The following is a 15,166-nucleotide window of genomic DNA, read 5'->3' as shown; positions in this document are numbered from 1 at the left end:
CCAGCCTTCACAAGAGCATAACATGCAAATATGTCTCCTTTTGTGTTTTACACCTGAAACCTCCAGCAGAGAAATTACATTTCTGAGTGCATGATATTCCGTTTCACTAGCATATAGTACGTTCTATGGATCGTCTTAAACTGCAGTAATTTATGTCTGAGATTATATGAACATGACTGGGCATTCTAACATATCAGTATCTATTCATCATCATTAATAGTGTCTCCCAGGTCTTCCTCACATTTTTGTTTGACATGTTTTGTGTCAATGGGAAAAGCCTCTATCAACCCGTGATACAGTTTGGAAATACACTTTAGAGGTTTGTAGGCTCTCTTAAAATAGTTTCAATCTTTGAAGCTTCTGGCTTGTCCAGTGTTTTCTGCACCGAGTTAATAGTGTTGTATCTGCAAAAGTTCACCTCAGCGCTGTCACAGACTCTGCAAAAGTTCACCTCAGCGCTGTCACAGACTCTGCAAAAGTTCACCTCAGCGCTGTCACAGACTCTGCAAAAGTTCACCTCAGCGTTGTCACAGACTCTGCAAAAGTTCTCCTCAGCACTGTCACAGACTCTTCCCTGGTTGCCTGACCCCGCTGAGACTCCTGTCGTCATCTGATCCTGCTCAGATGAGGCATGACAAAGAATTACCTTGGTGTACATTTATACATTATATTATCCAAGAATAGAATGAATGGTTCAATAATTGACATGACCATTGTTCCCAGATCCCAGACTGTAGCCTACCCATCAACTCAATATGGAACTTTGTATCCATTCACTGATTGTTATAGTATACTAGAAAATTCACCTGTAGACTGGTCTTCTCTGGCTGTCTGATCCTGCTGGCAGATCTGTCACCATCTGGTCCCGCTAAGACATGATGAGCATAGTGTTGTGTACTGACTGTACACCATGGCAGTGTAGCCTGTAGAGCTGTTTACACCATGTCAGTGTGAAAAGTAGGGAATTAACTAGGGAAACTGACAGATCAATAACATTACATTGCTATACTGACTGTAATAAAAACTCACATTGTGCTGTCAAAAAAACATCAGAATATAGGTCTTCAATCGTTTGGCCGCTGGTTTCATCATTTGATTTGGGTCTAGTGTGATTGAGGCAAAAATAATAGCTGAAGTTAGTGAGCTAGCTACTAACGTTAGCCAACTCTTGGCTAGCTCTAATGGTACATCAACTGGCGAAAACCAGACAAGTTAATTTACTTCTGTTGAAACAGGACAAAAAGGCTACAAAACATTCCCATACACACGACAGCTGTTAGATACTGCTACCTGACAGATGGCTAGGGGCTAGAGCTGAACTGGCTGTGTGGTAGCTACTTGCTAGCTAGCGAGTTAATTTAAAGGTTAAAGGTTCATTTCAGACAGAACTGAACAGTCGAGAGGGGCTGAAACATCATGTAACATTAAATGTTAGTTATACTACTAACTCAGCACTGGGAATACATTTTTTTTCTTCTGTTAGGTCAAAACAGTAGTTACCTTGCCATCACATAATGTGTGGGGGGGGGGGGGGGTCAACTGGGCGGGACCAAAATGCTATTTTAGAATGTGGAAGGGGTCATGTCCCCCCCGTCCCCAGTGAAAGTTGCACCCCATGGGCCTCCTGAGTGGCGCAGCAGTCTAAGGCACTGCATTGCAGTTCTAGAGGCGTTACTACAGACCTGGGTTCATTCCTGGGCTGTGCCACTACTGGCCGTGGCCGGGAGTCCCATAGGACGGCGCACAATTGGCCCAGCATCGTCCGGGGTTAGGGAGGGCTTGGCCGGGGGGCTTTACTTGGCTCATTGCGCTCTAGCGACGCCCTGTGGCGAGCTGGGTGCCTGCAGGCTGACCCCGGTCGCCAGTTGAACAGTGTTTCCTCCAACACATTGGTGAGGCTGGCTTCCGGGGGGGATCTGTCACGGTTAGGCCAAGGACGCCTAACTCCACCTTTGCCTCTCCCGAGCGTGTTGGGGCGTGGCAGCGATGAGAAAAAGGTGCGTAAAAAATATGTTTTTTGGGCAGAATTATGTGATGTTTTTTGTTTTGTTGGAGGTGCGTCTTAGTTTAGCTCTGAAAATGTTACCCTCTTACCCTCTTCCATCTGTCGCCATAGGCGGCCGCCTAATCCTGCCTAATGAGCAGGCCGGCCTTGCTCGTGTTAGCGGACCAATATAGACCTTGAAGAATCACTTTATCTCAGACAATCTAATCTCAGAGTGACAATCAGCTTCTAGTGTCATACTAGTGTCTCTTCTCTGACAGGGAGGCTACTGTGACCTGCATAGAGACACTCTGTGGAAGAGACTCCAGCACAGAGCTGCGACTGGTCCCAGTTTAACCACTCCTGGTACTCCTGGTGTGCTGCAAGATTATGAATATAGGAAGATGCTGAGGAACTGCTGCTCCAATATAAATCCCTGATCAGGCAATTCAGGAGTGTAATGACTTTGGCTACCTTGAGTCTCTTGGTTTGGAAACCTCTCTGGCAGGGTCCAATTGTCATGGAGCTGGAGACCTACCATTACTATGGACACAGCATGAGTGACCCCGGGGTTAGGTGTGATGTGATCTCTGACCTCTGACCCCTGAACCTGTGACCATCACCTGACCCCTGGTCTCTCTCCACCCCCCCACTCCTCCCCACACCTCCTCTCCTCTCTCTCTCTCCTCCCTTAATCTGTTCCGTTTTAGCCTTACCCACCTCTTTGTGTTGCCTCTCTCCCTCACTCCCTATGTTAGTCTGCCTAGACACCCCTCAGTGTAGTGTGGCTTTGTTTTGGGATGCATCCCAATAGTCTAGCACCCCTTCCTTTCCAGGGCTATGTGTCTCTCTTTCTCTTCAGCCGGAGCTGGAGCTGAACCCTGCTAATCAGGTCAAACCCCCTTCTTTTTTTTACTTCCTGTAACTACACTCTTAGAAAAAAAGGTATATCTAGAACCTAAAAGGGTTCTTAATCTGTCCCCATAGGAGAACCCTTTGAACAACCCTATTTGGTTCCAGGTAGAATCCTTTACACAGAGGGTTCTGCATGAAACCCAAAAGGGTTCTACCTGGAACAAAAAAAAGTTACCATATGGGGACAGCCAAAGAACCAGCGTACCCCTAAGGAGGTCCAGGAAGTGCACAGTAAGAGTGACCCCATCATCACTATGCTGAAGGAATACATTCTATCCAATAACATGGTTTCTTTGGAGGAGATCAAGGTACACACACACACACACACACACACACACACACACACACACACACACACACACACACACACACACACACACACACACACACACACGTACACGCACACACACACACACACACGCACACACACAAAAGTATCAATCATTTCAAATTCTTTATATTAAGCAAACTAGACGGTACAATTTTGTTTTTTATTTATTTACGGAAAGCCAGGGGCACACTCCAACATAACTTACAAACAAAGCATTTGTGTTTCTGAGTCTGCCAGATCAGAGGCAGTATCGATGACCAGGGAAGTGTGTGAATTGGACCATTTTCCTGTCCTGCTAAGCATTCAAAATGTAACGAGTACCTTTTGGGTGTCAGGGAAAATGTAAAAAGTACATTATTTTCTTTAGGAATGTAGTGAAGTAAAAGTAAAAGTTGTCAGAAATATAAATAGTAAAGTACAGATTCCCCCCAAAAACTACTTAAGTATTACTTTAAAGTATTTTTACTTATTTACTTTACACCTCTGCCAAGCTTGCACACCCTATAGCTCTCCAGGATCAGGGTTGGCCACCCTTGGTTTGGGGAGTGTCTGGGGGGTCTGGGTTAAACCAAGTACGTCTCTCTGTTTTTAAGGTTTATGACTGTGTGTATGTGTTATGTTCCTCTGACCCAGATCCTATAGTAGCACTCGTTGCAAGTCATAACGTCATCAACGTCATTTGGGGCTCCCGGGTGGCACAGCGGTCTAAGGTACTGCATCTCAGTGCTAGTGGAGTCACTACCCTGGTTCAATCCAAGGCTGTATCACAACCATCCGTGATCGGGAATCCCATAGGGCGGCGCACAATTGGCCCAGGATCACCCTGGTTAGGGGAGGGTTTGGCCGGGGCAGGCTATCATTGTATGTAATAAGAATTTGTTCTAGTTCAATAAAGGTTAAATAAAAAAATTAGGAACGCCATTGTTCTATTTCTCTCTAATCCATGACATAGACTGACCAGGTTAATCAGCTGAAAACTATGATCCTTATTGGTGTCACTTGCTAAATCCACTTCAATCAGTGTAGATGAAGGGTAGGAGACAGGTTAAATAAGGATTTTTAACCCTTTAGACAATTGAGACATGGATTGTGTATGTGTGCCATTGAGAGGGTAAATGGGCAAGACAAAACATTTAAGTGCCTTTGAACGGGGTATGGTAGTAGGTGCCAGGCGCACCGGTTTGAGTGGGTCAAGAACTGCAACGCTGCTAGGTTTTTCACGCTCAACAGTTTCCCGTGCGTATCAAGAGTGGTTCTCCACCCAAAGGACATCCAGACAACTTTACACAACTGTCTGAAGCGTTGGAGTCAACATGGGCCATCATCCCTGTGGAACATTTTCGACACCTTTTAGAGTCCATGCCCTGACGAATTGAGGCTGTGTTTTAAGATTGTGAAGTTTCTAGCTTAGCTGAAGACACCAGAGTTATAGCCTCTCACTATGCCAGAAATTCATATACACACACAGTCTAAGTTAAGTTTACTTGTGTTAGACTGCTGTTATGTTTTCAACTTGAAATGGTCATTCAATAAACATTAGTAATGTTGACTGTGTCATTTACTATTTCTACGGTCTAATATGTTTATTGTAGGCTATGCAATACGATTTTGAGGTGTTGGACAAGAGTAAATGTGAAGTTTATTAGTGCTGTTTCATAGCGGTAAAAAATGCTAAATGCTCATTCTGATAAATAGTTTTGCATCATGTGCCATCCACAGACATTCACGCTTAGTATAAACAAATCATGCAATTCCTATCATATATAAAGCGTTCCTTTAAAACGGGTGCTTTTTTGACATTGTAAATCTAGAAGTCTTCTTGAAATGAACTGCGTGGGACAGTGCGGAAACTGACCAATGGCAGGTATCAATAGACTAACCAACGGTAAGCCCCAATGGGTGTTTCCTGATATCAAGGAATGCCGACATCAAGAAACGCCCCAAATTGCAGTCTGCAATTAGACCATACTGGATGTGTGTGACCTAAAATAATAGCCACATCTGTGCTGCCTCTCTTTCCTCTTACAACACGTGGCTTCCTGTAGGTTTCCCACAGACAACAAAGCTCTTGACCTCGTCATATTTTTAAGAGTAGGCGTATTATAACCATTTCAAAAAGTTACATGTGTTTCCTATGACATAAAATAGTTTTTCTATGATTGTTTTGGAATTAGTGTCACAAAAAAGTAGATGAATAATGTGGTTGTTTGCCTAAATCCAATATCATCCACTAGATAGCAGCAAAGACCATCTGTTTGTTCCTCTTAACTCTTGGCAGTAGTCTGGGGTGTTCTTTGATTGGACCACTATTACATAATCAGTTACTATGGGAGAAAGGAAGGATCAGGTTCTGATGAACCTGGAAGTAAGGAAACCGTCAACTAAGGCATCTACAATTCTTGCATGTAGCCAACACCGTCTTTTATTAGCCAAAACAGCAGTTGACTATCCCTTGAGATTGTCCTGAATTTTGTTGTTGTGCCAATTCCCTTCCCTTGTCTCCAACATTACTGACCTAATTTCAGATCCGAGTTTCAATTCTTTGAAATCACGTGGTGAGAGCAGTGTGCTGAGATATTGTACCTCTGTGGGGCGCAACTCCCTAACTACTGTAATCCTTAATTCAACACACTCAAAGGGGATTTCCAGTAGACGGTCCCGTGTGGCTCAGTTGGTAGAGCATGGCGCTTGCAACGCCAGGGTTGTGGGTTCATTCCCCACGGGGGGACCAGGATGAATATGTATGAACTCTCCAATTTGTAAGTCGCTCTGGATAAGAGCGTCTGCTAAATGACTTAAATGTAAATGTAAATGTAGACCACATTCAAAAATGTTTGTAACAGACAGGAAACTGCATGTCATCTTGTAAAATGATGAATTAAAAAGTGCTGTCCTCAGGGTAGTCTAGGGGATTCACAACAAGACAACGGGAGTTTACCTGACACCCCCCCAACCATGTAATACTAAGTTCTGTCATCTCAGGAGGTGGAAAAGGCTGGTGTCAAATCCATAATAATGCACAATACCACTGTGTCTTAGTCAGAAATCAGGACAATCAAAATACTGTAGCTGGATACCACACTAGGTCCACTATATCATGTGATATCATGGTATCATAAATTGTAAAACCTTTTCAGTAATCTTACTTAATGAAATGGACTTTGGCAAATGAGGCTGCTGCAGGTACAACAAATTCAGTAATGGTCCAGTCTAGTTTAACACAGGGCAACAGTAAGTGTTATTCTTAGAAGAACTCTGGCCGAACAGGAAGAAATCTTAGATCATCTGCCTATTTTAGATTGGTTTGTGTGTGACACATCCTCTGTGCCTGCAAACTGGTTTCTCTAGTTTCACATTGCACTTCACTTCTGCTGTTTGTTTATCACCATGTTTGATATACTCTTCTGTGTCAGGTCGCCGTGGTGACTCACCATCAACATGGGTTACCTAAGGTGATGCTGATGATGAGGCTAGGAAGTTGTGCTTCATTTGCTGAGACTATTCTCAAATATCTAACACCAAAGCAAGTCTGTGTAATGTAATCTAATGCAGCCTATTGTTTATTACAATCAGATAAGGTGTCCTTGTTGAACAGCGATATTGTGTATAACAGCTTCAATAGAAGTCACAAGACCCAGGGCTTGGCTTGTTTTGCTTGGTGAAGTCTATTAAAGTGAAAGTGAAAGCAAAGGCAGAAGGGACTTTATATATATATATATAGTATATAGCATTTGCAAAGTCCTCAACAGCTATTGTTTCAATTCAACCCAGAATTCAATTAAAAATAGACTTTATATACATTGCATTCGAAAAGTATTCAGACCCCTTGAATTTTTCCACATTTTGTAATGTTACAGGCTTATTCTAAAATGTATTAAATGTTTTTTCCCCTCATCAATCTACACACAATACCCCATAATGACAAAGTAAACATTTTGGGGGGAAATCTTTGCAAATTTATTACAAGTAAAAACTGAAATATCACATTTACATAAGTATTCAGACCCTTTACTTAGTACTTTGTTGAAGCACCTTTGGCAGTGATTACAGCCTCGAGTCTCATTGGGCATGAGGCTACAAGCTTGGCACACCTATATTTGGGGAGTTTCTCCCATTCTTCTCTGCAGGTCCTCTCAAGCTCTGTCAGGTTGGATGCACAGCTATTTTCATGTCTCTCCAGAGATGTTCGATCGGGTTCAAGTCCAGGCTCTGGCTAGGCCACAATGACATTCAGAGACTTGTCCCAAAGCCACTCCTGCATAGTCTTGGCTGTGTGCTTAGGGTCGTTGTCCTGTTGGAAGGTGAACCTACGCTCCAGTCTGTACTTTGCTCCATTCATCTTTCCCTCGATCCGACTAGTCTCCCAGTCCCTGCCGCTGAAAAACGTCCCCACAGCATGATGCTGCCACCACCATGCTTCACCGTAGGGATGTTGCCAGGTTTCCTCCAGACATGATGCTTGGCATTCAGGCCAATGAGTTCAATCTTGGTTTCATTAGACCAGAGAATCTTGTTTCTCATGGTCTGAGAGTCTTTAGGTGCCCTTTGGCAAACTCCAAGTGGGCTGTCATGTACCTTTTACTGAGGAGTGGCTTCGGTCTGACTACTCTACCATAAAGGCCTGATTGGTGGAGTGCTGCTGAGATGGTTGTTCTTCTGGAAGGTTCTCCCAACTCCACAGAGGAACTCTGGAACTCTGTCGGTTCTTGGTCACCTCCCCGACCAAGGCCTTTCTCCCCTGATTCCAGTTAATGATGATGGAGGCCACTGTGTTCTTGGGGACCTTTAATGCTGCAGAAATTCTTTGGTACCATTCCCCAGATCTGTGCCTTGACACAATCCTGTCTCTGAGCTCTAGGGACAATTCCTTTAACCTCGTGGCTTGGTTTTTGCTCTGACATGCACTGTCAACTGTGGGACCTTATTTAGACAAGAGTGTGCCTTTCCAAATCATGTCCAATCAATTGAATTTACCACAGGTGGACTCCAATCAAGTTGTAGAAACATCTCAAAGATGATCAATGGAACCAGGATGCACCTGAGCTCAATTTCGAGTCTCATAGCAAAGGGTCTGAATACTTATGTAAATAAGGTATTTTTGTTTGCAAAATGTTCTAAAAACCTGTTTTCGCTTTGTCATTATATGGTGTTGTGTGTAGATTGATGAGAAAAAAATATAATTTAATCAATTTTAGAAGAAGGCTGTAACTTAACAAAATGTGGAAAAAGTCAAGGGGTCTGAATACTTTCCCGAATGCACTGTATAGGCCAAGGGTTTCAAACTTTATGTGTGCCATTCAGAGGGTGAATATGCAAGACAAAATATTTAAGTGCCTTTGAACGGGGTATGGTAGTAGGAGCCAGGCGCACCGGTTTGAGTGTGTCAAGAACTGCAACGCTGCTGGGTTTTCACGCTCAACAATTTACCGTGTGTGTCAAGAATGTTCCACCACCCAAAGGACATCCAGCCAACTTTACACAACTGTCTGAAGCGTTGGAGTCAACATGGGCCATCATCCCTGTGGAACTCTTTCAACACCTTGTTGAGTCCATGCCTCAACGAATTGAGGACAAAATGTTGCAACTCAATATTAGGAAGGCGTTCCTTATGTTTTGTCCACTCAGTGTATATTTATATACAGTAGAGATCCTGCTTTAAGATTTTGAGGTTTCTAGATGAGGATAGCTGAAGACACCAGAGTTATAGCCTCTCACTCCGCCGGAAATTCACATACTCACACAGTCTTAGTTTAGTTGTGTCAGTGTTAGACAAACATAACGTAGTTGTAGGCTATGCAATACAATTTTGAGGTGTTGGACAAGTGTAAATGCCAAGTTGATTAGTGCTGTTTCATGGCGGTAAAACATGTTAAATGCTCATAGTTTTGCATCCACAGACATTCAAATCAAATCAAATTTGCAGTTGACTAGCCCTTCTTGCATCAGCTGATATCTCAAAGTGCTGTTCCGAAACCCAGCCTAAAACCCCAAACAGCAAGCAATGCAGGTGTAGAAGCACGGTGGCTAGGAAAAACTCCCTAGAAAGGCCAAAACCTAGGAAGAAACCTAGAGAGGAACCAGGCTATGAGGGGTGGCCAGTCCTCTTCTGGCTGTGCTGGGTGGAGATTATAACAGAACATGGCCAAGATGTTCAAATGTTCATAAATGACGAGCATGGTCAAATAATACTAATCACAGTAGTTGTCGAGGGTGCAACAAGTCAGCACCTCAGGAGTAAATGTCAGTTGGCTTTTCATAGCCGATCATTAAGAGTATCTCTACCGCTCCTGCTGTCTCTAGAGAGTTGAAAACAGCAGGTCTGGGACAGGTAGCACGTCCGGTGAACAAGTCAGTGTTCCATAGCCGCAGGCAGAACAGTTAAAACTGGAGCAGCAGCACGGCCAGGTGGACTGGGGACAGCAAGGAGTCATCATGCCAGATAGTCCTGAGGCATGGTCCTAGGGCTCAGGTCCTCCGAGAGAGAGAAAGAAAGAAAGAGAGAATGAGAGAATTAGAGAGAGCATACTTCAATTCACACAGGACACTGGATAAGACAGGAGAAGTACTCCAGATATAACAGACTGACTGACCCTAGCCCCCCGACACATGAACTACTGCAGCATAAATACTGGAGGCTGAGACAGGAGGGGTCAGGAGACACTGTGGCCCCACCCGATGATACCCCCGGACAGGGCCAAACAGGCAGGATATAACCCCACCCACTTTGCCAAAGCACAGCCCCCACACCACTAGAGGGATATCTTCAACCACCAACTTACCATCCTGAGACAAGGCCGAGTATAGCCCACAAAGATTTCCGCCACGGCACAACCCAAAGGGGGGGGCGCCAACCCAGACAGGAAGATCATGTCAGTGACTCAAACCACTCAAGTGACGCACCCCTCCTAGGGACGGCATGAAAGAGCACCAGTAAGCCAGTGACTCAGCCCCTGTAATAGGGTTAGAGGCAGAGAATCCCAGTGGAGAGGGGGGAACCGGCCAGGCAGAGACAGCAAGGGCGGTTCGTTGCTCCAGAGCCTTTCCGTTCACCTTCAAACTCCTGGGCCAGACTACACTCAATCATATGACCCACTGAAGAGATGAGTTTTCAGTAAAGACTTAAAGTTTGAGACCCAAGTCTGCGTCTCTCACATGGGTAGGCAGACCATTCCATAAAAATTGAGCTCTATAGGAGAAAGCCCTGCCTCCAGCTGTTTGCTTAGAAATTCTAGGAACAATAAGTAGGCCTGCGTCTTGTGACCGTAGTGTACGTGTAGGTATGTACGGCAGGACCAAATCGGAAAGATAGGTAGGAGCAAGCCCATGTAATGCTTTGTAGGTTAGCAGTAAAACCTTGAAATTGCCTTAACAGGAAGCCAGTGTAGGGAGGCTAGCACTGGAGTTTGGTTCTAGACATTCACGCTTAGTACTGTATAAACAAATTATGCAATTCCTATCATATGTAAAGCATTCCTTTAAAACAAGTGTTTTTTTGACATCGTAAATCCGGGAAGTCTCCTCGAAATAAGCAGTGTGGGGCAGTGTGAGAACTGACCAATGGCAGGTATCAATGGACGTTTCCTGATATCAAGGAATGCCGACATCAAGAAACACCCCCCAAATTGCAGTCTGCAATTACCTTTATTTAACTAGGCAAGTCAGTTAGGAACAAATTCTTATTTACAATGACAGCCTACACTAGCCAATTTACAGCCTACACCGGACACTGGGGCAATTGTGTGCCACCTTATGGGACTCCAAATCACGGCCGGTTGTGATCCAGCCTGAATTTGAACCAGGGTGTCTGTAGTGACACCTCAAGTACTGAGATGCTGTGCCTTAGACCGCTGTGCCTTAGACCGCTGTGCCACTCGGGAGCCCATTTGACCTCTTCATATTTTTAAGTGTAACCATATAATATATATTTTTTTTAAAGTTTAATGTTTCCTATGACATAAAATGTTTTCTATGATTGTTTCGGAATTAGTGTCACGAAAAAGTAGCTGAATGTTGCCAATAATGTGGTTGTTTGCCTAAATCCAATCTCATCCACTAGAAAGCAGAAAATACAATCTATTTGTTCCTCTTAACTCCTGGCATTAGTTTTGGGTGTTCTATGATTGGACTGCTATTACATAATTTGTTACTATGGGAGAAAGGAAGGATCAGGTTCTGATGAACCTGGAAGTAAGGAAACCGTCAACTAAGGCATCTACAATTCTTGCATGTAGCCAACACCGTCTTTTATTTGCCAAAACAGCAGTTGACTATCCCTTGAGATTGTCCTGAATTTTGTTGTTGTGCCAATTCCCTTCCCTTGTCTCCAACATTACTGACCTAATTCCAGATCCCAGTTTCAATTCTTTGAAATCACGTGGTGAGAGCAGTGTGCTGAGATATTGTACCTCTGTGGGGCGCAACTCCCTAACTACTGTAATCCTTAATTCAACACACTCAAAAGGACTTTCCAGTTGACCACATTCACATTTTTTTGTAACGAGACAGGAAACTGCATCTCATCTTGTAAAATGATGAATTAATAAGGGCCAGTAAAAAGTGCTGTCCTCAGGGTAGTCTAGGGGATTCACAACAAGACAACGGGAGTTTACCTCACACCACCCAAGCATGTAATACTAAGTTCTGTGGTGTCAGGAGACGGCTGGTATAAATCCTGAATAATGCATAATACCACCGTGTCTTAGTCAGAAATCAGGACAATCGAAATACTATAGCTGGATACCACACTAGGTCCACTATATCATGTGATATCATGGTGATATTATACATTGGAAACCCTTTTCAGTTATCTTACTTACTGAAATAGACTATGGCAAATGAGGCTGCTGTAGCTACAACAAATTCAGTAATGGTCCAGTCTAGACTTATGTAGTTTACTATAGCTTTAACTCTGGCCAAACAGGAAGAAATCTTAGATCATCTGCCTATTTTGGTTTGTGTGTGACACATCCTCTGTGTCTGCAAACTGGTTTCTCTAGTTTCACATAGCACTTCACTTCTGCTGTTTGTTTACCACAATCAGCATGTTTGATATACTCTTCGGTGTCAGGTCGCCGTGGTGACTCACCATCAACATGGGTTACCTAAGGTGAGGCTGATGATGAGGCTAGGAAATTGTGCTTCATTTGCTAAGACTATTCTCAAATATCTAACACCAAAGCAACTCTGTGTAATGTAATCTAATGCAGCCTATTGTTTATTACAATCAGACAAGGTGTCCTTGTTGAACAGCAATATTGTGTATCAAAGCCTCAATAGCAGTCACGAGACCCAGGGCTTGGCATGGTTTTGCTTGGTGAAGTGGTTTACTAAAGTGAAAGCAAAGGCAGAAGGTGCTTTCCAACATGATGCGATCAATAAATTATATATACACTAGATGACAGTTAGGGGGTGCTGTGTTGAAGCCACCGTGCCTCCATCTTGGCACTTCCCCATCGGTGTAAGAAATATTTTGCAAGCTATAGTTTATAAAGCTTTTACCACATTTATTATATTACAGACAACTTTAGTGATACTTTTAAATTATATTAATTGAGCTAATGATAAAAGTAAAAAGTATTAAAAAATGTCCTTAAAGTATAATTTTTAAAGATGACTAATGTTACTGTCCCCACTAGAACAAAACAAATACTTATTAAATACAAGTCATTTTGTACTTGAAACATCGAACTGAAATACTGTAGAATTCCATCCATTACTATGGACTGCTTTAAACTGGGGAGTGCCCATATGGCCGACCGGTGACTACAAAGCACGTCAATGGCCAATACATAGCATCAGCAATCCAGAATGTATATACAGTGCATTTGGAAAGTATTCAGACTCCTTGACTTTTTCCACATTTTGTTATAGTCTTCTTCTAAAATTGATTAAATAAAACAAATTCTCATCAATCTACACACAATACCCCATAATGACAAAATAAAAACAGTTTTTTATAATTTTTGCCTTATTTACTTATATTTTCAGACCCTTTGCTATGAGACTCAAAATTGAGCTCAGGTGCATCCTGTTTCCATTGACCATCCTTGAGATGTTTCTACAACTTGATTGGAGTCCACCTGTGGTAAATTCAATTGATTGGACATGATTTGAAAAGGGACACACTTGTCTATAAGGTCCCACAGTTGACAATGCATGTCAGAGCAAAAACCAAGCCATGAGGTCGAAGGAATTGTCCGTAGAGCTCTGAGACGGGATTGTGTCAAGGCACAGATCTGGGGAAGGATACCAAAAAATGTCTGCAGCATTGAAGGTCCCCAAGAACACAGTGGCCTCCATCATTCTTAAAAGGAAGAAGTTTGGAACCACCAAGATTTTTCCCAGAACTGGCCGCAGAGCCAAACTGAGCAATCAGGGGAGAAGGGCCTTGGTCAGGGAGGTAACCAAGAACCTGATGGTCACTCTGTGGAGATGGGAGAAACTTCGAGAAGGACAACCATCTTTGCAGCACTCAACCAATAAGGTCTTTCTGGTAGAGTGGCCAGATGGAAGCCACTCCTCAGTATAAGGCACATGACAGCCCCGTTGGAGTTTGCCAAAAGGCACCTAAAGGACTCAGACCATGAGAAACAAGATTCTGAAGGTCTGAATACCTACAGTGAAGCATTGTGGTGCCAGTATCATGCTGTGTGGATGTTTTTCAGAGGCAGGGAGACCAGTCAGGATTGAGGGAAAGATGAACGGAGCAAAGAACGGAGAGATCTCTGATGAAAACCTGCTCCAGAGCGCTCAGGACCTCAGACTGGGGCGAAAGTTCACCTTCCAACAGGACAACTACCCTAAGCACACAGCCAAGACAACGCAGGAGTGGCTTCGGAACAAGTCTCTGAATGTCCTTGAGTGGCCCAGCCAGAGCCCGGACTTGAACCTGATCAAACATCTCTGGAGAGAAATGAAAATAGCTGTGCAGCGACGCTCCCCATCCAACCTGACAGAGCTTGAGAGGATCTGCAGAGAAAAATGGGAGAAACTCCCCAAATACAGGTGTGCCAAGCTTGTAGCGTCATACCCAAGAAGACTCTAGGCTGTAATCGCTGCCAAAGGTGCTTCAACAAAGTACTGAGTAAAGGGTCTGAATAGTTATGTAAATGTGATATTTCAGTTTTTTATACATTTGCAAACATTTCTGAAAACCTGTTTTTGCTTTGTCATTATGGGTAGTGTGTGTAGATTGATGGGGGGGATGACGACAACTTAATCAATTTTAGAATAAGGCTGTAACGTAACAAAACGTGGAAAAAGTCAAGGGGTCGGAATACTTTCCGAATGCACTGTACATCATTGGGTGTGCTTGCAAGCCAACTGATTTGGCATGGAGTGGTCACACAATTGCAGCTTCACCCATGTCAGATACAGATCAAGTTATTGTCGGCCATTTTGTGATGCTAGAAGGTCTTGAGATGAGATGGCTGCTGGTATTTCCCCTCCCACTTTGTAGGCAGTGGGTAGGTGTATTGTTGTTAATGAGTCACCAACCTAAAGGGGCAGGAGAGGAGAGGATACTGTATATAAACTCAGGCACTTCTTATCAAAACTTTGATTGATTAAGTTGATGATTTGGATGACTAGATGACGTATGTCTGCACCAGTGTTGCAGATGCACAAACAGTAAAGGTGAGCAGAAAACTCACAAGACACTGACCAAGAGAATACTTCAAAACACCTGCAAGGTAAATGCACAAAGTGTTTTCCAGATCAGTGTTAAGGATTCTCAAAAGGAAATGCTCAATATTTGTATGAGACTCGACCGCGGCCATTTCGTGGTGATGTGTACTAGTCGCAGATCTGGTCATAAAATGGTTGCCAGTATCACCTAAGGTCTATATCGATAGGTTAATGTTCTCCGGTAGGGGGAGGTGGAGTACTGATGTCTTGTGGCTTTAGCAGTGGTGCAGCCAGGCAGACTGCCAAAACAT

Source organism: Salvelinus fontinalis, chromosome 22 (assembly GCF_029448725.1).
Source record: "Salvelinus fontinalis isolate EN_2023a chromosome 22, ASM2944872v1, whole genome shotgun sequence".
Classification (NCBI taxonomy): Eukaryota; Metazoa; Chordata; class Actinopteri; order Salmoniformes; family Salmonidae; genus Salvelinus; species Salvelinus fontinalis.
This window is presented reverse-complemented; position numbering follows the sequence as displayed.